At 46.7% G+C, this 26,438-nt stretch overlaps 1 long non-coding RNA gene across 1 annotated transcript in view; it reads left to right on the forward strand.

Annotated features, from left to right (window-relative positions):
- The window catches only part of LOC105494449 (uncharacterized), a 28,046-nt gene extending 19,566 nt beyond the window's left edge, over positions 1-8,480 (forward strand). Inside the window, exon 3 of the long non-coding RNA XR_011624794.1 lies at positions 7,074-8,480. This is a non-coding gene — a long non-coding RNA (uncharacterized lncRNA). The remainder of the gene's footprint in view (positions 1-7,073) is intronic.
- The last annotated feature ends 17,958 nt before the right edge of the window (positions 8,481-26,438 follow it).

Consider the following 26,438-nt stretch of genomic DNA (forward strand, 5'->3'; position numbering starts at 1 on the left):
TGCCCTCTAGAAAGTTTGGACCATGTTCCTTTCCCACCAGCAGGGAATAAGAGTGACTGTTTCCCTACACAGTCACCAACACTGAGTTTTATCATTTTTGTCCATCTTTAAACAATTATTCTTGAGCAAGGGAATGTCTTCTATCTGCCTGATTCAACTGAGAACTCCCAGCGGGCAGGGCGGGAAGTAGTTCCTTCATCTCTGCATATTTCCAGTGCCTAGTACATGCTCTGCCCACAGTAGACACTCAAGAAATATTTGAGCTCAATCTTAGAAGCAGCCAAGAGTGATTTTAAAAGCACCCTAGACAGCCAATTCTTACTAAGTGTAACACTTAACAACTAAGAATTGTACCTGGATGAAATTCAGAGAATATGCACTGAGGAAGGCAAAGGCATTTCCAGAAACGCGGCCCTGATATTCAGATATTAATCAGCCAAGCGATACTTTCTGAGATCAGCCTGGGTTGGGGCTGCTTATCTGCCAATTGATTTGCATGTGTAATTTGAGATCCACTCCAGTTCCAAATACTTGGGGGAACTCTGAGCCAGGGTATCTGGGTTTTGCTCTGTCACCATTTTGGCGGTGGTCCAGAGCTCATCAGTTCGTCCTGTTGAGTTTGGTTTCTCCATCTGTTTAATGGGGAACATACTAGCATTTCCATCAGAAGTATTTTAACAGTCATAGAATTCTGCTTCCCTCTCCCTCCAGCATTTATTGAGGACATAGCCTCCTACCTGTACTGAAAGCAGGTTAGCATGGTGGATGAGGAAACAGGTTCTGGAACTGGACTACTTGGGTCCAAAATCCTCTCTGTCACATTCTCACTATAGGAACTTGGGTTTGCTGGGAGGATTAAATAAGCTCATCTGTTCAAAGCACTTAGGACAGTGTTTGGTAATAGTAAGCACCAAGTGTTGGCAACAGTTACCTTATTTAAACCTTAGAGTAACCCTGTGAAGTCACTATTTATTATTTACTCCATTTTAAAGATAGAGAAACAAGGCACAGAGAAGTTACACAGCTGGTAGGATAAAGCCAGGCTTTGATCCCATCTCTGTCTGACTCAGGACTATTTTCAAAACTCTAAAATGTTAAAGCTGGAAAACACCCTATAGATTATCTAATCCAGTCCTGTCATCTGACCCATGAGGAAATCAAGACCCAGAGAGCAGAAAGAACTTGCCCAAGGACACAGCAAAATAGTGACAGAGCAGGGCCTGGGCTCTAGCCCTGCTTCCCAGAGACAATGAAGCCTCTCATGTTGCTGCCTTTGCTCCCCCGCAAAGGAGAGGAGCACAGGAGCTTGCAGGTACTTGAGCAAAAAGTGCCTTGAGCAACTCCGCAGCCTGGCGCAGGCCAGGTGCCAGGAGAAGGCAGTGTTGTCATTGGCCACTCCAGTTACTCCTTTTGTTCAATTAATCCAGCCCTGAGTCCCCTCCCAGGGGGAAATCTACCAACGCCTGCCTGGACTTGTGCTTTCTGTAGCTCCCCTAAGTGCCAAGGCACAGTGACTCCAAAAGTGGCTGCTCCTCCCAGGCCCTCCCTCGTCCCTCATTCTAAGTCCACCATTGAGTGCAGGAAGTTGAACAAAGAGACCTGAGGAGGAAGGTCCCTGCCGTCCCTCCCCTACAGTCACACCTCCTCTGCTTTGTTTCTAGGCTTGTTTTTTTCAATGGTATATTTTACTGAACTCCATATACAAACAATCTTATTTTGGGCCGGGCATGGTGGCTCACACCTGTAATCCCAGCACTTTAGGAGGCCGAGGTGGGTGGATCACCTGAGGTTGGGAGTTCGAGACCAGCCTGACCAACATGGAGAAACCCTGTCTCTACTAAAAATACAAAATTAGCCGGGCGTGGTGGCGCACTCCTGTAATCCCAGCTACTCGGGAGGCTGAGGCAGGAGAATCACTTGAACCTGGGAGGCAGAGGTTGTGGTGAGCTGAGATTGCGCCGTTGCTCTCCAGCCTGGGCAATAAGAGCAAAACTCTGTCTCAAAAAAACAAACAAAAAAACTTATTTCAAAATGTATTGAATATAAATAAGTTATTGAGGTATTTTTATTATTTTTTCTATAAGTCTGATTTACCCTTACAACACATCTCATTTGAATGCTATATTTTCAAGGGCTAGTAGCCAAAAAAAATGGAAACACCCAAATGTCCATCAGCTGATGAATGAATAAACAAAACCTGGTACAGTCATACAATGGAATATTATTCAGCCATAAATATTCAACATCATGGTTGAACCTCGAAAACATATACTAACTGAAAAGAGCCAGACATAAAAGACACATATTAAGTGATTGCATCTATATAAAATGTCCAGAATAGGCAGATCCATAGAGACAGATAGTGGACTAGTGTTTGCCTGAGGCTAGGGGTTAGGGAGGAATTCAGACGGTTGACAGATACGGGTTTTATTTTGGGGGAGGGGTGATAAAATGTTCTGGAATTAGACAGTGGTGATGGTTGCATAACCTTGTGAATATACTAAAACCACTGAGCTGTAACACTTTAAAATGGTGAAATGTAAAAAAAAAAAAAAAAAGCCCAGGTTAGTGGCTCACACTTATTATTGCAACACTTTGAGGGGCTAAGGCAGGAGGATTACTTGAGCCCAGGAGTTCGAGAGCAGCCTGGGCAACATAGTGATATCTTGTCTTACTAAAAGTTTTTTTAAAAATTGGCCAGGCATGGTGGCTCACACCTGTGGTCCCAGCTCCTCAGGAGGCTGAGGTGGGAGGATCCCTTGAGCTGGGGAGTTTGAAGCTGCAGTCAGCTGTGATGGTGCCACTGCACTGCAGCCTGGGTGACAGAGCAAGACCTTGTCTCAAAAATTTAAAAATGAGTAACAAAATGGTGAATTTTATGGTATGTGAATTACATCTCAGGAAAAAAAATTAACAAAATAAATAAAATTAAGAAGTAGTTATACCAAAACAATACAGTTATATTTAATAGGAAAATCTTTTACACTGATTTGGTTTCTAAATTTAAATGTAAGTTAATTAAGATTATAAAATTAAAAGTTAACTTCCCTCATTAAGGCAGCTACATTTCAAGTCATAATAGCCATGTGGGACCAGGGGCTACCATAAAGGATGTTGTACCTCTGAGAGCTCACTTCACCTGGACACCAAATGAGGTCCTGAGTGGCCATCCTCGACCACTCCCTGGGTAAGTCCTGAAGGAACCAAAAGCAGGCTGATAAGAGGACGCTAGAGTGAACAAATGAAACTATACCATACAGACCCTTTTTCTTTCCACCAAAATGCAGAATCATATCAATTACATCATTTTTTTCCAGCAACAACTCTATCTTATAGGTGAAGAAATCCATACAATGTCAAAACCAGAAGGAATCTTTGAGACAACCAATTTTTTAAAAGTTTAAAAAAGTACAATTCAGGGCCGGGCGCGGTGGCTCAAGCCTGTAATCCCAGCGCTTTGGGAGGCCGAGGCGGGCGGATCACAAGGTCAGGAGATCGAGACCATCCTGGCTAACACGGTGAAACACCGTCTCTACTAAAACAAAAAATTAGCCGGGCGCGGTGGCAGGCGCCTGTAGTCCCAGCGACTCGGGAGGCTGAGGCAGGAGAATGGCATGAGCCTGGGAGGCGGAGCTTGCAGTGAGCCGAGATGGCGCCACTGCACTCCAGCCTGGGCGACAGAGCCAGACTCTGTCTCAAAAAAAAAAAAAAAGTACAATTCACTCTTCATGGCATACAGTTCTATGGATTTTGGCAAAGGTATGGAGTTGTGTCCCCTCCACCACGATCAACACACAGAATGGTTCCATCACCCTCAGAGGTCTCTCATGCTGCCCAGTTATTGTTTGAAGCTTTCGTTCATTTCTTGACTATCCACTGTTTACCAGGCTCCTGCTCTGCACTGTGAACTTTCTTTTTTTCTTTTCTTTTCTTTTTTTTTTGAGACAGAGTCTCACTGTGTCACCAGGCTGGAGTGCAGCGGCCTCGGCTCACCACAACCTCTGCCTCCTGGGTTCAAGCGATTCTCCTGCCTCAGCCTAGGACTACAGGCACAGGCCACCATGCCCAGCTAATTTTTGTATTTTAGTAAAGATGAGGTTTCGCCATGTTGGCCAGGATGGTCTTGATCTCTTGACCTCGTGATCCACCCGCCTTGGCCTCCCAAAGTGCTGGGATTACAGGCGTGAGCCACCGCACCTGGTCAACTGCGAACTTTCTTAGTCTGCCTAACCACCCTGTGTAGTGGGTGTTTGGTTCCCCTTTGCTCAAGGCCACACAGCTCTTGGTGGCAGAGCTGAGATGTGAACTCAGATCCACCAACTCTAATCTTAACTAGGAGTTAACTTAGTAGTTCTAAACTGCTGCTGTCCAAGACTCCTTCATTTGCTGACTGCCCACTAGAGCCTGGGTGTTCACTGAAATATTTATTAGCACCAGCTATGCGCTGCCCTCTTCCAGGAACAAACAGGCCATGGTCCCTTCTGGACTATGCAGCTTCTGCCCTGGTCCCAGACTGCGGGGGTGTTGGGCTCTCACCTGCCTCACCAGGGGCAAGTTCAGTGGTACAAAAGCACAGGGCTGCCCTCTCTTCTTCCTTCTCCTCCTCCTCCTCTTCCTCCTCCTTCTCCTCTTCCTCCTCCTTCTCCTCTTCCTCCTCCTTCTTCTCCTCCTCCTCCTCCAGCTGCCCTCCCCTCCTCCTCCTCCTGCTGCTTTCCTTCTCCATGTGCCAAGCCTGACAGCTTTCACCAGTAGAACTGAGAAGCCTCTCCCGAGATCCTTTTCTGTTAACAGTGAGCTAAGGGCAGGTCCCCTCTGTCGTCCTTTTCCAAAGGAGAGGAAGATGCCCCACTTCACCAGCCCTCCTCCTCACCCAAGCCTTCCTTAGGGAGGACATAATCTCCTCAGAAGCAGCAGCAGGGCTGCAGGACCAGGCGCACAGGCGGCGGCTTGGAGGGCTCTTGCACAGACCACTGTGTTTTGCAACCAGGAGCAGAAGGGAGGCTCAGAAAACATCCCCAGGAGCAATGACCCTGGTGGCCTGAGGGCTGTTTCTCCCTGTCGCATAAGCAACTACTGTCTGGGGTTTCAAAATCCCTTTTCAGGCTTCATCCCTAAAAAGTGTTTCACTCCCAAATGACCTGTTGTCATCCTCCTAATCGTCTAGAGCTTTTTTTTTTTTTTTTTTTTTTAAATAAACCCCTCCCCTTGCTCAAGGTGAGGTGATGCCAAGACTGTCCAGGCTTCGCTTCAGGCTTCCAGCTGAGGAAGCTGAAGAGATTTAGTAGCGGAAGCCTCATAAAGAGAGGCTTCCCCCATGGTCCTTCTTGTTCCTGGCTCGGGCTGAGGAGCAGACACAGGTCAGAAAGGCTGGGAGACAGCGCTGGTTCCATACTCAAAATCCTGGTTGCCTTAATCTGGGTTTAAACGGCACATTTTGATAAACAGCCCCACTCAGAACTGTACAGTGTTGCTAATCCCAGCCTCTCAGGGTAAAGCAGAGGCAAGGGGAAAACAAACATTTTATGGCTGTGGAAAGACAGCCACTCCTGCCCCGTGCCCTTCTGTGACAGCTCTCATTATAGGAGAAGCTAGGCCTAGAGGGAAAAAGGGGCCACTGAGTCAAATACAAATGGCGAACAATGATTTCCCTTTTTTGGTTTTGAAATGGAGTTTTGCTCTGTCGCCCAGGCTGGAGTGCAGTGGTGTGATCTTGTTCACTGCAACCTCTGCCTCTGGGGTTCAAGTGACTCTCCTGCCTCAGCCATCGGAGTAGCTGGGATTATGGGCGCCCACCACCATGCCCTGGCTAATTTTTGTATATTTAGTAGAGATGGAGTTTCACCATGTTGGCCACGCTGGTCTCGAACTCCTGACCTCAGGTTATCCACCCACCTTGGCCTCCTAAAATGCTGGGATTACAGGCGTGAGCCACCGCACCCAGCCTAATGATTTATCTTTAGCTTCAACTCCCTGGGCTTTTGGGGAAGCAGGGCTGAATTGAAGAAGGCATAAAAGCAGAAATTAGCCACTGACCTTGAGATATTTTTGTCTGAATTTGGGAGACAATTTTAAGCTAAAGCTGGGGTTGGATTTACCAGAAATATCTGGGGGGTTACTTTTATTATTTATTTCAAATGTAATATATGTTTGTTGGAGAAAATTTTCAGAATTACCAAAGGCAATAAATAACTAAAAATTTAAAAACGTTACTCCACCATTCAATGTTGATTTTTTTTTTTTTTTTTTTTTTTTTTTTTTTTTTTGAGAGGGAGTCTCGCTCTGTCGCCCAGGCTGGGATGCAGTGGCCGGATCTCAGCTCACTGCAAGCTCCGCCTCCCGGGTTTACGCCATTCTCCTGCCTCAGCCTCCCGAGTAGCTGGGACTACAGGCGCCCGCCACCTCGCCCGGCTAGTTATTTTTTGTATTTTTTAGTTGAGATGGGGTTTCACCTTGTTAGCCAGGATGGTCTCGATCTCCTGACCTCGTGATCCGCCCGTCTCGGCCTCCCAAAGTGCTGGGATTACAGGCTTGAGCCACCGCGCCCGGCTCAATGTTGATATTTTAAAACCTTCCAACCTATTCTTTCCATAGTAGATTGTTTTCCACAAAAATGAAATCGCAGACAAGATACTATGTTTTATAAACTTGCTTTTTTCTTTCTTTTTTTTTTGAGATGGAGTCTCGCACTCTCACCAGGGCTGGAGTGCAGTGGCACAATCTCAGCTCACTGCAACCTCCACCTCCTGGGTTCAAGTGATTCTCCTGCTTCAGCCTCCCAAGTAGCTGGGATTACAGGCACCCGCCACCACGCCCAGCTAATTTTTTGTATTTCTAGTAGAGACAGGGTTTTACCATGTTGGCCAGGCTGGTCTCGAACTGACCTCATGATTCACCCAGCTCGGCCTTCCAAAGTACTGAGATTACAGGCATGAGCCACCGCGCCTGGTCTAAGCTTGCTTTTTTCAAAAAAATGTATCAATAGATTTTGTTGTTATTAATGACCATATCAATAGTTCTTAAGCCCACTGGGCAAATTATTAATACTCTATAACTAGAAAATGGTTCCCCTGCAGCGTCCTGGGAGATGAATATGGTTCCGCACAGTGACTTCAGGAGATAAACTCCTCCATCTTGTTAAGCATGTCTGTTCAACAGTTCAAGCTCAAGATGAAAGGCAAGTGGCATGACTGAATCAGCACTTTGGCCCCACCGTGCCTGCCACCTGTTTTATGAAGCGTGCCAGTGTGTCAAGTGCTGAAGTATGAAAAGAAAGGTGGTGTTGTCAACCAGGACTTCATCCCCTCACTCCAGTCTTTCCCTCAGCCACCTCAGCTGGAGAGGCCTTGAGGCTGAAGAAAACGTGCCTTCCGGGAAAGCAACTGCACACACTGACCTCAGAAAATAGGAAGCCCCCAGGAGCAGTGAATGAAACATTACTTTGTTGTCTTTGGAGACCAATTTCCAGGTCTCTCCATTTTAAAAGGAATGCAGATACAAAATCTCCTCAGTCCCATGTAGCCGCGTGGGTTGTGTTTGTCCCCTTGGGACAGAAAATGGTGAGTTTATGGCCTTTGGTGAGCAAGAGCCCCCCTTGACCCAAAGCAGCTTCCATCTGCCCCTCAGCCTCCCCCTTCTCCTTTCCAGTAAAGAAACCCAGTTGCCTGTTACAGTGTCAGACTTTGCAAGGCTGTTAACGACCTATAAAAGTCCAAAGACAGAATACTCCGGAAGGAGGAAACACTAATTAAGGAAATCCTGAATGCCCTAAGCCTGCTCATTAACAAGAGGCGCATAATAACAGCCAAAGTGGAGAAGCTCATAAATTACCCAAGGAAGCCCAACGCAGTTGGGAGGTGGGGCCTGGCCAATGGAACCCAGGGTTCACTTCTGGGGTTAATGGAATCCTGGCTGGTCCCCGGGATTGCCCAAGGCCAGGCGTGGTGTTTCCTTCCTGCCTTGCTGGGAGAGGTGAGTAAGTTTGAGGGAGGTGATTATTCAGAGTCACCCGCAAATCAGGGCGATACTTGCTCTGGGCCACAGAGGGAAGTGGGTCACGCACGGGAGAGTATTAGAACTCCAAGCTTTGTCTTGGCGATGTGCTCGCAGATAAGTAAACAACATCCCTCCCTTTCCCTCCCCCTACTGGGCATCTTCCACTCCCAGTCATTTATCACAGGCTGAAGGAAACACATTATTAAAAAGAAAAGGGAGAGGCGGGGAGGAAGACCTAGGACTTCTCAAACCCCTTTCCTTCCAAGAGCTCCAGGCTCGATGCTATGATCACTATGAGCTTCCCGGCAAAAGATTGACACATTCAGCTAGAGAGAAACCAAGCGACACAGAGGTTCACTGACGGGCTTCCGCCCCCCCCCCCCCCCAGCAAACCGGGGGATGAGTTTAATTTGCTTTCCATTAAAGCTCCTGCTGCTTACTAAAGATTTCACAACGTGTTGGCTCAGTATAAGCAAAATGGAAGCCCCATGCATGACTCAGCCCACCTTTTCATGACTCAGGATCTGGAAGAAATTGGAGAATGTATGATCAAATCTCACCCGTGGCACATCCAGTACGAAGATGTTTCCCAATGCCCTGATTTTTGTGTCTGTGTATTCGGTGATTTCATCACTCCACCAATAAAGCCTAACAGTATCAACAACAGCAAAAGAATGGCAGCTGACTCTTATGGAGCCTTATCCATCCCAGGCATTAATAGACACTTACACCTGTTTCCTCCTCTGGCCCTCACGCTGAACTCAAGAGGAAACCTAGGCTCAGAGAGGCAACGTGACTGTGCAGATCGCACAGGGTGAGAGCCACGGCCAAACTCGGGGCCCAGTTTCCTAACTGTTTGACTGCAACCAGATTTTGGGGCCATATTTGATGCAAACTCAGGTAGAGGTTAAGATCATGGGCCAAAGAGCCCAAAAGTCCTTGGAGACTGTCTTGGCCACATACTTTAGGGTGAGTCACTTTGCCTTCCTGAGCCTCACCTGTAAGATGGGGGAAATAATACCGTTGGTGAGGATTAAATGAGATTCTTCACATAAAACGCTTAGAACACTTGTAATAAGTTGTCAGTAACTGTAGGTTGCCATGGACTGGGAGTGCCGGCTTCTGGGGGCACCCAGGTGAGAGGGGTTAGGGAGGGCCCCAGCAGGGCCCTTAGAGGAGCCGCAGAAAGCAGCGCTTGTCATTTCCACAATTTCGATGAAACCCATAATTATAACCCCTCCTGCCGTCCCTGGCCCTGGGGCAGTGATAGAATCTTGCTGCTTTCGGGGTCAGGTCTAATCACCACATGGATGGGCAGGCACAGGGTGCTGTGGGAGATGGGTGGGGGACAGGTGGGAGAGGGCACTTGTCTCTGAGTCAGGCAGCAGGACACACCCAGAACTGCACCGTGGGGCACCCACCCAAATGGAGAAGCTGCTGCGGCCCCTTTCACAGGAGATCGCAGAGTGAGATTGCAAGCCCTAGAATTGCTGCCCAGGTTTTTTTTCTCCCCCCACCCTAGCAGCTCATATGTAACATGCTGAATTTGAGCCAAAGTCATATTAAATAACAGCTCCTCTGAATTGAGTTCTTACTGTATACCAGGCCCTAGGCTGGACACATTTTATTTATATTCTAATTTAATCCTCACAACCGCCCCATGGGATGGTATCAGTTGGGTACATGTATGTAGCAGTTACTATGTGCCAGGCACTGTTCTTAGCATTTCATGTCTATGACTTTTTCCACTCCTAAGAGGGGAGTACTATTATTACTCCCTTTTTCCAGCTGGAGAAACCCAGGCACATAGAGTTAAGTAATCTGCTCAAGGTCACAGGGCTGGAAAATGAGGGAGCCAGGTCTCAAAGCAGGGCAACTGGACCTGTGCACACACTTAACCTCTATATTACAAACCTTCTTTACCCCACAAGCTACTGTTATTATCCCCACAAGCTACTGTTATTATCCCCGTTTGGCAGATGAGCAAACTGAGGCTCAGAGACCAGAGCCAGGATCTGGCGCCAAGACCCATGCTCAAATTGTTATACCAGACTGGCCTACACTCCGACTGCAGTGGGTTTTTTTTTTTTTTTTTTTTTTTGTGAGACAGAGTTCTGTTCTTGTCGCCCAGGCTGGAGTGCAGTGGCGCGATCTCACTCACTGCAACCTCCACCTCCCGAGTTCAAGCTATTCTCCTGCCTCCGCCTCCCAAGTAGCTGGGACTGCAGGCGCATACCACCATGCCGGACTAATTTTTTTGTATTTTTAGTAGAGATGGCGTTTCACTATGTTGGCCAGGCTGGTCTCGAACTCCTGACCTCATGATCCGCCTGCCTCAGCCTCCCAAAGTGCTGGGATTACAGGCATGAGCCACTGTGCCTGGCTAGTGGGTCTTTTTTCAGTTGGACATGAATGATGTGATTTAGGGAGAAGAGAGGGGCAGAGAGCCCCAATGCCTAGAAATAACCACAACCGGTAGCCCTTACACCTGTAGGTGTTACTTTTCTTCTCATTTTATGTATGAAAAAAATGAGGTCCAGAGAGGTGAGGTCCCTGTCCTGCCAGGGAGCAATGGGGCTGAGACTTGAACCCCTGACTCCTGAGCTGAAGCCCCAGTGCGTCTCTTCTTCCAGGCAAGGTGTCTGAAATTCCACTCTAAGAAATTCATTCTTTGGATCCTGAAAGTGTTTGGCCTTCAAATCATTTAAAAAGAATTTGTTGAGCAGCGACCTTATTCCAGGTGTGGTGCTGAGTCAGGGGTTCTCACACTGTGTTGTGAGACCCGGGAGCTCCAGAGCTCTGAGAGAGCGTCCCTGGTGGGTCTGAGATGGTCACACAGGCAGGGCTGCCCCCAGCCCCCTTCCCCATTCTGCCAAGAACTGCTTTCTTGTATCTGTTTTATATTGAGATACCTATAGATTTTGCTTTTGAAGAGAGAGTTCCACCACTAAAAATGCTTTAAAATCACTGTATCTGGTCCTGGGGACATAGAGGTGGTCTGTCATGTCCCCAGCCTCAAAGACCCACCTGGGACAGACAGACAGGAAAACTCACTGCAGTATAGCTTAGCAACCACCCAGGCAGGTGTGAAGTGCAGAGACAACACAAAAGAAGTGATTTAGCTCTGGGGCAAAGGAGGGAGAAGGCTTTCTAGAGGAAGGGACGTTGAACTGAACTTGGAAAGACTCTGGATTCTCTGAGCAGCCGAAGCAGGAAGAGCATTCCAGATGGAAGGAACAGCATGGCCAAGGATTGTAGTGGAAAGTGTATTGAGGGAACCTGAAGGAATCCTGGAACGGAAGGTGAGGGACACCAGCATGTCATCATCAGCTAGTGACTGAACACGGAGTAGGTCACTTTTAACCATCTTTAACTGTCAGTGTACTTATGCCGGGTCCTATGCTGTGCAGCGGGGACAAGGATGTGAGCTAGACAGAGCTCCTTGCTCTCCCAAATCTCAACATCTGGGGTGGGGAGGGGTGAAGCAATTCAGTCCAGCCGCTGGTCAATGAGAGTTTCTTAGGGTGGGATGTTGGGGGCTGGAGATGATCAAGAGTTAGTTATTGAAGCCCAGAGCAGGGCAAGGCGCAATGCATTTTAAACAGGGACGGCCAGGAAGGGCTTCACAGGCAAAGTGGCACCTGAATTGGACTTGGAGAGGTGGGGATGATTGTGAGAGTCGGGGGTGGTAGAACACATTCCAGGCCAAGGAAGGAACAGCAGCAGCAAAAGCCTAGACACAGGAATGCACAGGGTGTGAGCAGGGAACAGGGAGCAGCTGGGTTGGGTGCAGCATCGGGTACGGGAAAGGAAGTAGAAGGAGATCAAACTGAAAATGTCTGTTAGAGCTAGACTGTGGAGAAATGGGCAAGAGGCAAGCAAAGGAGTCCACACCCGAGGATCTGAGCAACAGGATGAGCAGGACACAATACCAGGCCTGTGTCATCACCACCTGTGCGGGGGTCCACCTCCTGAAACACCTCGGAGGGACCAAAGTAATCCCAGCCCAGAGGGCAGCCTCTGGAACCAGCTGCTCCACTGAGCAGCCACATGACCTTGAGCTTGTTACTTGGCTTCCTGGAGTGTGAAATGGGCACAGAAATACGTCTCCTAGAATTGGTGTGAGAATTAAATTAGTTAATACACTCAAAATGAACAGAACACAGCTGGTCACATGGTGAATACTCCTATTATGCTAGTGCTTATTATTTAAAAGACCAACTTATTTAATTTCTCTCCTTTTCCAATGATGAGAAGGAGAGCTCTCCAGAGAATGAGAGCTACGAGAGGAATTCCATTTCATTTGTTTCTTGGTTCTTTCATACTTTGATCATCCAGTTGGTAGGTCAGGCATGCTTCTTATTTCCTTCCTTTTCCTCCCTTCCTCCCTGCTTCCACAAATCCTTTTTTTTTTTTTTTTTTTTTGTTGAGATGGAGTCTCGCTCTGCCACCCAGGCTGGAGTGCAGTGCACAATCTTGGCTCACTGCAACCTCCGCCTCGTGGGTTCAAGAGATTCTCATGCCTCAGCCTCCCCAGTAGCTGGGATTACAGGCACCTACCACCACGCTTGGCTAATTTTTGTTTTTTCAGTAGAGTTTCATCATGCTGGCCCAGCTGGTCTTGAACTCCTGACCTTAAGCGATCCACCCGCCTCAGCCTCCCAAAGTGCTGGGATTACAAGCGTGAACCACCGTGCCCGGCCCACAAATACATATTGAGTGCTAACTCTGTTCATTGCTTTCTTTTCTGTGTCAGGGAAGTTTGGGTGAGATGCCCAGTACACTCTAGGTCACTATTTTTTCAACTCATGGCCTTTCACAGGGCACTGATCTCTGCCAGGCCCTGTGCTGAGTATGGGGAATACTGATGTGTAAGCTGCTTCCTGCCCCGGGCGAGTTGCCATCCTGGCCCTGCGCCCAGGACTCTTGAATGTTAACCATAACCCAGTGGGATCCATGCAAAGTAGTCCCATGGGAAGCTCAAGGGGAGAGTGGAGAGCCAGGGCCACAGCAGAGGAGAGGAGAAAGGTGTCATTACAAAGGAGAAAAGTCCTGATTTGGCCTGTGTCATGAAATCATTTTATTGCCTACAAATTTCAACATTCAGATTATTTTCCGAGTACCCAGAAAGGGGCTGAATGGGACGATGAATTTATGAAAATGATGCCAGCCCAGAGTTCTGCTGCAGACAGACCTTCCCCAAACCTTGGTTAAAACCACCCTGCCACCCAGAGTATAGAACACAGGGTCCCGGGCCAGTGATGATAATAGTAACGATGCACTTTTTTTGTTTTTTGCTTTTATGAGACAGGGTCTCACCGTGTCACCAGTATGATCATGACTCACTGCAGCTTCCAGCTCCCAAGCTCAAGTGATCCTCCTGCCTCAGCTTCCCAAGTTGGAACTACAGATATACACCACCACACCCAGCTAATGTTTAAAATTTTTTTTTTTTCTAGAGAGGGGATATTGCTATGTTGCTTAGGTAGGTTGCTCTTGAATTTCTGGCCTCAAGTGGTCCTCCCTCCTTGGCCTCCCAAAGCACTGGGATTACAGGCATGAGCCATATCATAATGGCCGGTTTTTTAGCACCTACTATGTGTCGGGCACTGTGCTAGGTGTTTTACAGACATCATTTCACTTAATTCTCACAACGACTCTGCAAAGGAGAGGAAGTCTAGTTGAGATATTGACACCCAAGGTCACACAGCTGGCCAGAGGCCTGGCGTGGCACCAGGGAGCTTGTAGAATGCCAAGTCGAACCTCAAAAGTATCGCCAGTCGATCCTCATCCTTTGCAGATTCCATATTTGCAGATTTGCTTGCTTGCTAAAATATATTTGCAACACCAAAATCAATATCACAGGGTTTTCACTGTCTTTCACACACATGCGTGGAGCAGCAAAAACTTTGAGTTGCCCGATGCTACATTCCCAGCTGAGTCTGAACAAAGCGAGACCATGCCCTCTTGTTTCAGCTGTCATACAGTCAACAAATGTCATATCATGCTCTATTTAATTCTGCACTTTTCACTTTTTGTGCTTTTTTTGGTGATTTTGCTGTTTAAAATGGGCCCCAAGGCTGAGTGCGGTGGCTCATGCCTGTAATTTCAACACTTTGGGAGGCCGAGCTGAGAGGATCGCTTGAGCTCAGGAGTTGGAAACCAGCCTGGGCTATATAGTGAGACCCTGTCTTTACAAAAATAAAAAAAATTAGCCAGACAAGGTGGTGCATGCCTGTGGCTCCAGCTACTCAGGAGGCTGAGGTGGGAGGATCACTTAGGCCTGGGAGGTCAAGGCTGCAATGAGCCGTGATCACACCCCTGTACTCCAGCCTGGGCAACACAGCCAGTCCCTGTCTCAAAATAAATAAATAAATAATAAAATGGCCCCTAAGTGTAGGGCTGAAGTGTTGTCTAGTGTTCCTAAGCTGTGATGTGCCTTACAGAGAGAAAATACACGTTAGATAAGCTTCATTCATTCATGAGTTATAGTGGGGTCAATGTTAATGAAGCAACAACTTACACTAAATAAAGTGTGTTTAACAGAATCACACATAAAACAAGGTTACATGTTGCTTGGTTGATGAAAATGTTGTGATCAGTGGCTCACGGGAATTTCACCTTGGATTTATCCTAGGAGCAATGGTTCTGTATTTGGGAAGTCAGTGTTTGCAGTGACTTTATAGGAGGAGAACTACCATAAGTAATGAGTGTCAACTGTACAGAACAACACAGAAATTCTTCATTCAATGATTCAATGTACTTCTCTCTGTCTCCTACACATGCACACACATATATACATAAACATTTATACTTTTTTTTTTTGAGACAGGATCTCACTTTGTTGCCCAGGCTGGAATGCAGTGGCACAATCTCTACTCGTCAGGCTCAAGTGATCCTCCTGCCTCAGCCTCCTGAGTAGCTGGGACTACAGGCGTGCACCAGTACACCCAGCTAAGTTTTTTTTTTTTTTTTTTAAATCAAGACAGGGGTTTCACCATGTTGGCCAGGCTGGTCTTGAACTCCTGACCTCAAGTGATCCACCCACCTCAGCCTCCCAAAGTGCTGGGATTACAGGCATGAACCATTGCATCTGGCTGGTTTTTGAAACATTTTTTTTTGTAGAGATGAGGTGTTCCTATGTTGCCCAGGCTGGTCTCAAACTCCTGAGCTCAAGTGATCCACCTGCCTTGGCCTCTCAAAGTGTTGGGATTACAGGTGTCTCTACACACACACACACAATGGCCAGGTGTGGTGGTGCACACCTGTAGTCCCAGCTACTCGGGAGGCTCAGGTGGGAGGATCACTGGAGCTGGAAAGTTCAAGACTGCGTAAATCGAGATTGCACCACTGCACTCCAGCCTGGGCAATAGAGGGAGACCCTATCTCAAAAAAATTATTAAATAAAATAAAATAAATGAACCTAAATGGGATCCTACTGTGTATATTCTTTTGCAGTGTTCTCTTTTTGCTTCACAGCAGGCTGTATGTGCTTTCTGTGTTGCTGTGCCCAGAGACCAGCCTCACTCTTTTTAAATATCTGTGTGATGTGAATGTTCGTTCTTATGTGTTTAACCATTTGCCCCTTTGACATTTAGGTTGTTTCTATTTTTTCATTATGACAAACATTTCTTGTTGATGACAATAGGGATCTGTAATGGGCCCTTCCATTCCTTCATAGAGGGTTTTCACTGGGAAAGACTGGGGCCAAGACTTGCTCCGATCTCCAGGCAGAGCTAGAGCCACCGGACCCAGAATCCCAGCAGAGCTCCAGTTACCTGTGAGAGAAATAGGTGCCTGTGAGGGCAGGGAGGGTGGGCGGAGGGCGGTGGGCACAGAGCCCCGCTCCCTGGCAGTGCGTGTGGTCCCATTCCTCAGGTCCTTGTGCAAACACCGCTTTGTCCCTGGCTGAATAGGAAAGTCAGCCCCAAATTAGCACTAATGTGAGGGCGTTTAACCCTCTTGTGAGGCCCTTTGAGAAAGCACAAAAGAACTTTTTCAGGGGCTGGGCTGTGCAGCCCAAACAGGTCTGACTTGGAGACACATGCCTAGCAGGAATGCCAGCCCTAGGGAGACTCAGCAGCTGCCCTCTCCCGGCGGGTAACCCAGCAGATGGAATCTGAACACAGCCCCCGGTCCTGGAAGGCCTGCACCCCGAGGGCTGTGGCAAGCAGGGGCAGGCCACGGTGCCAGAAGGCAGGATGTCTGGTTAACTAATGCTTTGACATCAGGGAGATCTGGGTTCAAATCCTAGCTCTGCTGTCACAGACTGAGACCCTCTGAGCACATCTGTTCCCCATCTGAGCCTCAGCTCTGTCAGCCATAACATGGGGATGAGAATAGTGATGACCAGAGGAGCTTATTAAGAAGGTGACCTGAGACGTTACAGTGTCACCTTCTCCGGGAGCCTGATCAGGCTGTTTAAAACCACAACATTAGGTGGGGCACAGTGGCTCACGCCTGTAATCCCAGTATTTTGGGAGGCCAAGGTGGAAGGATCTCTTGAGCCCAGGAGTTTGAGACCAGTCTGGGCAACATGAAACCCTGTCTCCACAAAAAAGAAAAAAAAAAAAAAAAAAAAAACCTGGGCACGGTAGTGCACACCTGTAGTTCCAGCTACTCGGGAAGCCGAGGTGGAAGGATGGCTTGAGCCTGGGAGGTTGAGGTTGCAATGAGAGCAGTGATTACACCACGGCCCCCTAGCCTGGGCAACAGAGCAAGACCCAGTCTCAAAAATAAAAACATTAAAAAAAAAAAAAAAAACAAAACCACAGCATTCCCCTGCCCAACTCCACTCCTCTCTCCTCCTTTCCTACCTTATGTCCATCCATAGCACACGCCCCTTCTAACCTGCTATGTAAGTTACTTGTTTGTTTCACTTACTATGTGCCTTTCCCCACCATAAGCTGCACGAAGGCACAACTTCATACTTCCTCTGTTCATCGCTGTACCCCGAGAGCCTTACACAGAGCCTGGAGCACAGTGGGCCCTCAGTAAATATTGGTCATGTACAGAGGGCTTACTTAGCACAGTGCCTGGCACATAGAAGTCTTTGATTTTAAAAGACAGCTTTGGCAGCTGCCACTGTTGGCATTGTTCTTATTCTCAATGTAATTCCCCAGGGCACACAGACAACCAAGTCCCTGTGCCACTGGGTTGTGCCTATCAAGAAAGAGAAATATTTGGGCCCAAGCAAAACCACAGCAGAGGGCTGGGCCTTGCCCAGAAGTTGTCTCCAAGTAGAGTCTGTATGTGCGTGCGCGTACATGTATTCATTGACCTGTCTGTGTGTTTTCCTATCAGCACAGGTGCCTGCTGGAGCCACACTCTCCACCACAGGCTCTCCTCTCTCTCAAGATGGAGGTCGGGGTGTAGCTGCATTTGGGGAGCTGCTGCCGCATTTCCTTAGGCGTGTAGCAGCCTGCGTGTGCTCCGGAGACGGAGCAGCGTGGGTGAGGCTCAGGGTTTGCCCGCCCCAGCGGCCTCTGCTCCAGAACAGGCTTGTCTGGGCCTGCCCACCCCTAATCTGACCACAGAATCAGGGAACTGACTGAACCTCAAGTTCTAGGGGGGCACAGCTTGAACGCCAAGGCTTATGCCACTGTCTCCATGGCCTTGGCCCGAACGTTATCCACAAGAGGCCAAGTCGAAGGGCCTCATGTGGGTGTTGGAGGTTCCAGACCCACAGGCCATCTCCTGGGTTCTGAAAGGGTCACTCGTGTTTCCCAAGTGCCCACTAGTGCCAGACCTGCATGAGGAGTGGGATGGAGGGATGAGCAACAGAGACCCAGCCCTACCCCATGGGGCTCCTGGGCTGGGCCAAGGAGGCAGATGTTAAACAAAGAGTTACTTAAATTACAGATGTGATGAGGCTGAGAAGGAAAAGTTCAAGGGACTGTGTGTGCTTTGAATTGTGCATCTGCGCTGGGCTGAGGTGCTCTCTGAAGAAATAATATTTATGTATTTATTTAATGTTGAGACAGGGTCTTGCTCTGTTACCCAGGCTGGAGTACAATGGCATGAAGACAGCTCACAGTAGCCTCAACCTTCCGGTCTCAAGCAATCCTCCCACCTCAGCCTCCTGAGTTTCTGGGACCACAGGCATACACCACTACACTGGGCTAATTTTGTTTACTTTTGTAGAGACAGGGTCTATGTTGCCCAGGCTAGTCTTGAACTCCTGGAGTCAAGCAATCTGCCCACCTTGGCCTCCCAAAGTGCCGGGATTATAGGCATGAGCACCTGGCCAGAAATGATATTTAAACTACAGCTGGAAGGATGGTTGGTGTTAACCAAGTTGAGAGGCTGGAGTGGTGATGGGAAGAGAGGAATTGTGTCTCAGAAAAAGGGAACAGAATGTGCAATGGCCCCGAAGTGAGCCTGATCCACAGTGTGATTGTATCGAAAACTGCAACACCCTGAGAGGGAACTTTTTATTTTGCTGATGAGAAGACAAGGCTTGAGGAGGTTGGGCCACCGGCCTGGGACTCTGCACGTTGCATCCTGAGCCCCTGGGTTTTCCTGAGGACTCAGCCTGAGTCACCCAGGACTCAGCTGAGTCCAGAAGACCAGCCTCCTTTACCTGTGGAAAATGTTCAAAAAGTTTCAGGGTTAGTGAGGTTTCTGGGGAGGAAACTCATTGTGAAGGAGAAATCATAAAAAAAGAGAAGAATCCTGATTCTGAGGTGACTGAGGAGGCGATTCCGGGATTCCAGCATCCTTTCCCAACCCGGTTCCTCCTTGGATGTGGTCCCATCTGATACAGCTTTCCCAGAATGAATCATAATGCAAAACTGTCCAGATGCATGTAGATAAGTAAATAAATAAACCCAACAAGTGGCCCAATTCCTTCTTCCCGGAGGAAGTAGCTCAGTAGAGTCTACAGATACAAAACAGAGTGTGTCTTAAGATTTTAACTAATCACATTGTTGGTTTTCCCTGGGTTATTGAATAAGATCCACTCGGAAATAATGAAGACACCAATGTGCCCGGGCTCCTGGGCGAGTAAAGAGAAGGCAGCATTTGGCAATGCCTGGTGAAGGCCTAAGTGAGGTGTGGGTCATTCACTGTGATTTGCTCCACATTTATTTACAAGCCCAGCAAGCTGTCCCTACTGTCCCAAGGTGGGCAACCACAACTTGACTTCCTGGGCTAGAGCAGGTGGTGTCTTTTTTGAGGAGGCCCCAAATGGCATCCCCCATACTCCCTGATATGATGACTATGACTGGGGCCTCCAAGTAGTGGGTGAGGCCTGGGCACCCACCTGTCTTGGGGTAACCACACCTACCTTGGTAAGCATTGGGTAACTAGGCATGAGGCACCCATCTGCATGGGCAATTTGTGCAATTACCCTGTGTGCCCAAGTGAATCAATGTTTACTTGCTGCAAAGCTGGGGAACCTCAACCTCGCCTGTGGTCCAGGGACCTCTAGGACAGCAGCACGAGAGGAATATCTGGTCCAAAGGGCTAAGGCATTCCTGGCCCAGTTTCAGGTACAGACTCCAGCAGACTCTCCTGTATCCATTCAGGGTTGAGAATGTTGAGGAACCTGGAGATATTTGAAAAATAACTCCAGAAACAAATGAAGCAATTTTTGAAGACAGGGCACAGTGAGGTGAATTAACTTGCCCTAGGTCACACAGTGAATACACAGCAGAGTCAGGACTTGAACCAGGCACAGGCAGACTCCAGCATCCCCTTCTACTCTTGGGTTAGTGTACTTATATCTATGGTTGCATATGTATGGAATAGAAGGTCTGGGAGCATGTACATCAAAGTGATTTTTCTTTACTAGTGAGATTATTGGGGAGGGAGGGGGCTTTCACTTTCTATTTTTCACAATCATGTATTATTTCTTCTTTTCACAAACTGCGTTAATTTTATATTTAGGAAAAAGTGAAAAGATGTGGTTTTGACCTGGTGCTCCAAATTGATAATGTTTATCAAATGCTTTAAAAATATCCCAAGGGAATAATCACATGTAGTCAAGAGGATACAAGGCTGTTTCTGGAATCACTGATCTTCAACCCACTGCTTTATCACCTGACACAGTGCAGCACCTGTTGCTGGAACATTCCAGAGCCTTTAGGAGTGGAGCTTTGAAGAACATGCAATGACATGAGAAAATGTTAATGACATAGAGTTAAATATAGAAAGGAGGGTATGAAATTGTATACAGAGTATGATGCCATTGGTGTTTTTAAACAATTCTAGCTAGGCACAGTGGCTCACGACTGTAATCCCAACACTTTGGGAGGCCAAGGTGGGAGGATAGCTTGAGCCCAGGAGTTTCAGACCAGCCTAGGCAACAAAGTGAGACCCCATCTCCACAAAAAAATGAAAAAATTAGCCGGGCATGGTGGTGTGTGCCTATGGTCCCAGCTACTCAGGAGTCTGAGGCAGGAGGATTGCTTGAGCCCAAGAGGTTGAGGCTGCAGTGAGCCGAGATCATGCCACTGCACTCCTCCCCAGGTGACAGAGTGAGACTGTATTTAAAAAAATAAAAATAAAAATTTTAATCCTATGTACAAATACTAGAAAAATGTGCCAAATATTAATAACAGTTATCTTTGGGTGTCAGGGTTATAGTAACTTTAAGCTTCTTTCTACTTTTCTTCATTTTCTATGATTTGTAGAAATTGCGTGTAACTTTTCTACTCAGATAGAACAATAACAACAACTAATGTTTACTAGTGTTTTCTGTGCTAGGCATGTTATATGTTCTGTCTTATTTAATCTTCACCACAAACTTATGAATAGATGTGAGGGAATGAAGAATTAGAAATGGGAAGTAATTTGTCCATTGTCACACAGCTGGTATATGGTGAGGCTGGGATCTGAACCCAGACAGTCTAACTGCAGAGGCCACTGTCAACCACTATAAATGCTATTTTTCTTTAAAATAAATACAGTACTTCAAGGGCTGACTCCTGTTCGTTTTGCCCAGTAGGCACCATGGAGACCTGAAGCACAGCTACCATGGGTCATTGGGCAGGCTGTACTCTGCATGACAGAGCATGTACTCTGCTTGCTAAGCTGTGAGCCTTGGCAAGGAACTGTATCCATCTGGAGAAAGAGGTGCTTTTAATAAAAATGTGAATTAAAACTACAGTGAGATGCTACTACATACCTACCAGAAACATTAAAAAGATGGATAATACCAGCCAGGTGTGGTAGCTCATGCCTGTAGTCCCAGCACTTTGGGAGGCTGAGGTGGGGTGGATCATTTGAGCTCAGAAGTTTGAGACAAGCTTGGGTAACCTAGTGATACCCCGTCTCTACAAAAAATAGAAAAATTTAGCCCAGCATGGCCACACATGCCTGTAGACCCAGCTACTTGGGAGGCTGAGGTGGGAGGATCACTTGAGCTTGGGAGGTGGAGGTTGCAGTGAACTGAAATCATGCCACTGCACTCCAGCCTGGGTGACAGAGCAAGACTCTGTCTCAAAAAAAAAAAAAAAAAAAAAAAAATTAGACCAAATGTTGATGAGGCTGTGGAGCAACTGGAACTCTCATTCATTGTTGGTGGTGAAGTGATACATTGTTGGTGGTGCAATAAAGTGATACCACCACCTTGGAAAAAGATCTGTCATTTTTAAATAAAATTAAACATACACCTACCCTGTGACCCAGTCATTGTACTCTTAAGTATTTACTCAAAAGAAATGAAAGCATATGTTCACAAAAAGCCTTGTACAAGAGTGCTCATAGCACCTTTCTCATAATAGCCCCAAACTGTCAACAGCCCAGGTGTCCATCAATAGAAAAATGGACAAACTGCAATATATGCCTACAAAAGAATACTCCCCATTAATAAAAAGGAATGAATTAATGATATGCAGGAACAACATGGATGAATCTCAAAACGCTACATTGAATGAAAGAAGCCTTACATGAGAGATTATACAAGGTATGATTCCATTTATATGAATTTTCAGAACAGGCAAAACCAATCCACTGTGGAAAAATATTAGAACAGTGGGTTGCCTAGGGTGCTGGAGGGGAAAGAATTGACTGGGAAGGGGCATGAGAGAACTTTCTGGAGTGATGGGAATGTTCTTTATTTTGATAGAGTTTGGGGTCACAGGTGTATACATTTATCAAAACTCAATAAAAAGCACTTGTGCATTTCATCATAAATTTTACATCAAAAGGATAAAAGTTGTGAGCAAATATATGTGCATGCTGAAGTAGTTAAGGAAATTGTACTGATGCCTGCAATTTACTTTTAAATTCATAATGAAGTCGGAGCATTAATGAAAGTCTAAAAGAATGGCTTTATGAAAGAAAAGCAAGTGCAGTACAACATTCATAGTAAAATTTAAATGGTGAGTTTAAGGATATTCACTATAAAATGCTTTCAACTTTTGCTGTGATGTTTGAAAACTTTCATAATGAAACGTTGAAAAACACACTTGCTGTACACAAACATAATGTATGAAAGAAGTCAGGCACAAAAGGACACACGATATGTGATTTCATTTAGCTAAAGGACAAAATGAACTGATGAGATTAGAAGTCAGGATAACGGTCAGGACAGGGGGATGAGGGTGTGTGTGTCTGTTGCTGGGAAAGTTCTGCTTCTGCACCTTGGGGTGGATAGCAGTGTTCAGGTTGCGAAAATTCATGATTGGTGCACTTTTCTATAATGTATATTACACTTTTCTGTACATATGTGTATTGTACTTAATAAAAATGGGTTTTAAAAGACTTGCCATGTTACCAACTCCTGCTTCAATCGGTATGTGGTAATAATTCACCATCTGTCTTACTCACAGAGAAATGTGGGTTCAAATTCTGGTTCTGCCACTTACCAGCTGTGGGATCAGGGACAAGTAACCTCCATAGGTCTGTTTTCTCCTCTGTTAAGAGGAATAATGACATCTCTTTCAGGGGAGGTGATGTTGAGATGGAAGGAGACAATACACACTTGTTGCTTGGCCCTGAGCCTGCCACATGGTATTAGGTTGGTGCAAAAGTTGCTGAGTTTTTGCCATTAAAAGTAATGGCAAGAACCGCAATTACTTTTGCACCAACTTAATAACTGCTTTCAGTGAGATTAAATGGTGGTGATTAATCAGTACCCTCAGGCTCCCCCTGTTTTCAACACCACCAGGGATGTCATGACTGGACAGCAAGAAAGGCTTTTGGATTGGCTGAGGTCCTTTGGGCCACTTGCTTAACTTCAACCTCTCTGAGCCTCAGTTTCCTCATCTACAAAGTGCAGATGATAATTCCTGCTGGGCGGGGTTGCTGTTAGCACCAGAAAAACTTTAGATCCATTAGCTTGAAGACGTCCAGGGTTTTCTGAGGACCTTCTTGTTTTGTTTTGTTTTGTTTTGTTTTTTTGAGACAGGGTCTCACTCTGTTGCCCAGACTGGAGTGCAGTTGCGCAATCTCAGCTCACTGCAACCTCCAGCTCCCAGGCTCAGGTAATTGTCCTGCTTCAGCCTCCCAAGTACCTGGGATTACAGGCACATGCCATTACTGCCTGGCTACCTTTTGTATGTTTTAGTGGAGATGGCGTTTCATCGTGTTGGCCAGGCTGGTCTTGAACTCCTGACCTCAAATGATCCACCTGCCTCAGCCTCCCAAAGTGCTGGGACTACAGGCATGAGCCACCGCGCCCAGCACCTTCTTGAAGTTTCAAACCCCACTGGTGATAATGGATGTAGCTTGGATGTCTTGGAATGGAGGCTCTGGGGTCCTCCCCAGGGTACAGTGACAACCCTTGTGGCACCTGCCCCTGGAGGCCAACACGGTAGCCTTGCTGCGGCAGCCTAGCGATTGCTCCAGTTATTAAATCAGGGATTGCACTTCAGTGAGTAACCTGTCACCCAGGAGCAGTTATCCACTGCTGCCACCACACAAAGGAAGCTCTGTTCAGGCACAAAGTGACTGCTCGGGGTGCTGGCGACCAGAGCTTCCCTCAGGCCAGGACTTGGGGCTGGGTGTCTGGCCCTGAAGATGGGTCTCAGCTTCCCAAAGGTGTCTGCCAAGCTCAGAGGCATTAGGATGTGCTCATTCCTGAGCTTCAAGACAGCTTGTCTACCACCCACCCACTCTGCCAGGACCCAGGCTGGCTTTCCTGGGGGCAGCTGGTCATTCTAGTGTGGTATGTACGCCAGCCATGGACCAGATGGTCTACAAGCCAAGGATCCTCAAATGGAGACCCTTGACCCCAGCCCAGGACTCCTCAGATGGAGAATCAGCCCATTCCTGCCCAAGAGGGACAGGTGCTTAGGACCAAGTGGGCAGTCAGTAAACACACATTAGAGAGAATAGTAACTAAGGGCTTAATTGCCAGGCAGCATGCCAAAGCATTACACACACTGTCACATTTGGACTGTTATTTATGCCATTCCTCAGATGAGGAAAATGAGGTTTAGAGGGATGATGTTACCTGCCCCAGAATCCATGGTTTGAGCCCAGCTTGGGTGACTTTGAAGGGCCCCCAATCTTTTTTTCTTTTTTCTTTTTCTTTTTCTTTTCTTTCTTTCTTTTTTTTTTTTGTTTTTGTTTTTGTTTTTGTTTTTGTTTTGAAACAGTGTCTCACTCCCATCACCCAGGCTGAAGTGTAGTGGCCTGATCATAGCTCATTGCCACCTCGAACTCCTGAGCTCAATTGATTCCACTGTCTCAGCCTCCTGAATAGCTGAGACTACAGGCAAGTGCCACCACACCCAGCTAGTTTTTTTGTATTTTTAGTAGAGATGGAGTCTCATGATGTTGCCCAGGTTGGTCTTGAACTCCTGGATCCACCCACCTCGGCCTCCCAAAGTGCTGGGATTACAAGCGTGAGCCACTGTGCCTGGCCAAGCCTCCACTCTTGCCCACCTTGTTATACTAGCAGCAAGTGATGACAACAATGATACCTGACTTTTAAGCACAGATAGTACATATGCTAAGCACTGTACATTCATTATTGGATTAAATTACTTGAACGACCCTATGAAGTAAGTATGATTATTCCCCATTTTATGGAAGAGGAAATTGAATAAATGAATGGCTGGTGGGCTTGGCCTCTCAATAACTAATTTTTATCACATACCTTCTCAACAGAATTGGGTATTAGGACAGGCACACTCATAGTGATGACCACCTTTCATCTCCACAACCCCAATACAACGTCAGTGTTAGTTCTTTCATTTTCTAGATGATATAACTGAGGCTTGAACAGTTAAGTTTCCCGTTATACAGCTAAAAGTGCTAGAGCTGCGATTCAAACCCTAGGCAATCTGCCCCCAGAATGCACATTCCTACCATTCTAAACTACTGTGCCAAACCTACAAGCCAGTTGCCTTTAGCCATGCTTAATTAAAGAACGGTGCCAGGTGAAATATGCCTGGCTGGGCTGGTTAAATTAATCGAGTGTCAACATATCTGGGTGGACATTAAGACAAGTCAGTGTGAGTCGAAAGGACTGCGTAACTGCCCCAGGCCCCTGGTTTTTGGGGGGCAGTATTGCTTCGTGGTAAGGAGCCCAGAGTGCCAGAGCCAGCCTGCGTGGGTTCAAATCTCAGCTTTTCCACTGACCAGCCGTATGACCTTCAGCATGTTGCTGAACTTTTCTGTACCTAGTTTATTCATCCGTAAAATGGGTATGATGATGGCAATATAACAGTGCCCATCTCCTAGGGCACATCTCCTAATATGAGAATTAAACCAGTTAATGTATGTAAAGTACTTAGCACACAGCCTGGCAGGCTGTCAGCATTGTATAAGCGTCTGTGATTCCGTCCACGAGTTGGGCAATGGATGCAAGCACTTGAGTTTTGCCACATGCAAAAATATCTTTGCTGAGTTGTGATTTGATGTTATACCCTAGTTTTTATAGAGGGTGGATGTGACAAATAGTTAATGAAGAATGTGTCAGTGTCACTGGCGAAGCTGAGGACATTGTTCACCACGTTGCACAACGCCCTTTATCTCAACATTCCCATGCTCTCTCTGTTCCTCCCGGAGCTGAACACCAGGAAAGAGCACATCTCTCCAGACCAGCACGCGTGATGTCTGGGAGCAGCACAAGACCCCTTTGGCTGTCAGGAATTTGGAAATAAAATGAAATAGGATGTTCGTTGGCTTAAGCTCAGGTCCTAGGACATTCTCCTTTTCCTATTGGTTGTTTTCTTTATCAAAAACATTGTTTCAACTTTGATGTTTTTGAAATGGCAATTGTTTTATAGATTATTTCTGATTTTAAAACATATGTATCTTGATTGTAAAGAAAAGAATTAATATTTCGATGTATCCCCTTACAGATGTTTGTGTATACTTTGGGTATGTATAATGTGTGTGTGTGTTATGTATATTATATGCATGTGTATGTATAAACATGGATATGTGTGTGCATATGTTTTTGGAAACAAAATTTTAGAAAAGGGAAAATAGTGCCATACTGTTTTGAAACCTATCATTATCGGCCGGGCGCGATGGCTCATGCCTGT

Source organism: Macaca nemestrina, chromosome 1, assembly GCF_043159975.1.
Source record: "Macaca nemestrina isolate mMacNem1 chromosome 1, mMacNem.hap1, whole genome shotgun sequence".
Classification (NCBI taxonomy): domain Eukaryota; kingdom Metazoa; phylum Chordata; class Mammalia; order Primates; family Cercopithecidae; genus Macaca; species Macaca nemestrina.